Source organism: Saccostrea cucullata, unplaced genomic scaffold (assembly GCF_032062105.1).
Source record: "Saccostrea cucullata isolate Sc308-1 unplaced genomic scaffold, CSIRO_AGI_Scuc_v1 ctg3415, whole genome shotgun sequence".
Lineage (NCBI taxonomy): Eukaryota > Metazoa > Mollusca > Bivalvia > Ostreida > Ostreidae > Saccostrea > Saccostrea cuccullata.
In genome coordinates this window covers 38,166-40,251 of record NW_026933351.1, presented here as the reverse complement: position 1 = coordinate 40,251, position 2,086 = coordinate 38,166, and the positions used below count along the sequence as shown (strand labels likewise).

The 2,086-nt window shown below is 30.0% G+C and overlaps 1 long non-coding RNA gene across 1 annotated transcript; it reads left to right on the top strand.

Moving 5' to 3' along the window:
* The first annotated feature begins 423 nt into the window (after positions 1-423).
* On the top strand, positions 424-1,556 carry LOC134238069 (uncharacterized). Its single transcript, XR_009985926.1, has 3 exons — positions 424-563; positions 1,121-1,249; positions 1,485-1,556. It is a non-coding gene; the product is annotated as an uncharacterized LOC134238069 (long non-coding RNA).
* Positions 1,557-2,086: the final 530 nt, after the last annotated feature.

Here is a 2,086-nt window from a genome sequence, read left to right as displayed (position 1 = left end):
TAATTTTTTTGTTTGAAAAGAATTAACGTTAGATAATTTCTTTTTCGTCTAACGTCAATCGCTATATAAAAAGCCCATTTCTTTAGAAAAAATTAGAAAAAGGGAACAATATTACAATAAACGTACTAATTAAAGCAAACAGTTGATTTAAAATTGAATCAGACATTATCTCTCCCATATATGAAAGATAACGCGCGTAACACAAAGCTTTAAGGAGTTTTTCTTTTTTCAGAAAAAGAAATGAAACCTTTTTTTTAATGAAATAACGTTTTCAAAATATAAAAAATTGCAAATATGTGATAACAACAATTTGAAGCACATATAATTATCATTTGTTTTTCCAAAACGTTAACATAATTTATCTCTTTTCTGCCCAAGGATTCTTTGAAAAAAAATTTTCAACAAAGAAATTTTTCAGAAGACGCTTTGATTGGTGGCTGTAGATACTCTGCCAGTATATAAGGCTTCAATCTCGATTCTCTAGTTATCTGCAGCGTCCTAAATCATCATGGGAAAACTGTTGGTTCTATTGACCGTTCTCTGTCTGGTGGCAATGACGACCGGTAAGCTCACTTCTATTATTTTACTCTCTCTCTCTCTCTCTCTCTCTCTCTCTCTCTCTCTCTCTCTCTCTCTCTCTCTCTCTCTCCCTGTAATTTGTTTTTTTAGTACACCCAGTTATTCAATTTATGATCTAGAAGACTTTGTGGGGGCATTGTGTTATGAAAATCACTGTATTTAAAAGAATACGTAACAACAAAATAGTAAATTAGGTCTCTCTAAAGATTGCGGTAAACAATAGTTACGTTTCCTTACGTTATCCTCTTCTAACATTCTTTATGGAATAAGATGGCAATTTATTTCTCTGATGAATCCACTTAAAAGTGCATTGATCTTGATGTCATACAATTTTTTATTTTCCAACCCCCTCCATTTCAAAAAAGAGACAATATGGTATTTTTAAAACTAGTTTTAATAACGATGAATAATTCATTTACTGAATATGAATGATTAAAAGACACGATGATCACCCGAGTTCAGTTTTCAATTTAATTTTCAGATGGAAATTTATAATATACTTTGGGGAATTAAAATTAAATTTACAAACTCTAAATTTCAGCTTACTGGCATCCACCTGGAGAACAAAAAATGTTGTGTTACAATGACTTCGATTGTAACCGCGGACAATTTTGCCAAATTGTGTCCATTTTCCCATCTAAGCGTGGCTATTGCTGTGACATTATGCCGAGTAAGTATATGTCAATGCATAATATGTGAATTTAAAATTAAATATATAAATATATTTTGTTTAAACTCTTCCTAATTATGCTCTTTCCTCTTAACATTGCTATAGTTTGTTAAATATTTACAAAATCCTTATCATCTTTCTGTTTCAAGAATAAAATGCAAGGGCTTTTACTATAACTTTCGTACAGAAATTCAAATATGATACAATTTTTATATTATACATGTGCATATTACAGATTATGGTTGACACTAAAAGGACAAGAATGGAGAAGGGCAGGTCACCGGCCAAATAACAATAATTGAAGTTTTTTAAAAAATCTAACTTTATGAGATTAGTGTGCAATCATTTGATGATTAAAGAAATTTAATAAAATCTTGCGTCTCCAGCTTTCTTTATCAATTAATATTCTATGGTATACTATACAAATTCTGTCCTACAAACAACATTTTGAAAATTAGTGGGTTTTTTTTTTTACTGACTGCAATCTTAAGAATTTGTATCTTTATAAAAATCTTCATCTGATTCTTCGGGTTCGGCCTCTTAATTTTGAATTTCTCGGCGCTTACTTTCTACTTACTAGTGTTTCATAATTTATAAATGATTGAATTTGAACTATTAAGATATTTTTATAACAGAGTTTTCCAACAGAAGCAGTTGAAGGGTTTCTTAACTTGTTGAATAATAAACGTTGTAAGCACAAACAGAAATCTTTTCACAAATTTTTTATGTTAAGAAGAAAACACTACTGTGGCTTTAAATTCGATATCAAGCTAAGTTAACCATGTATTTTCAATTAACAATAGTTAATTCCATCCATATGTCGAGTCGATACATATC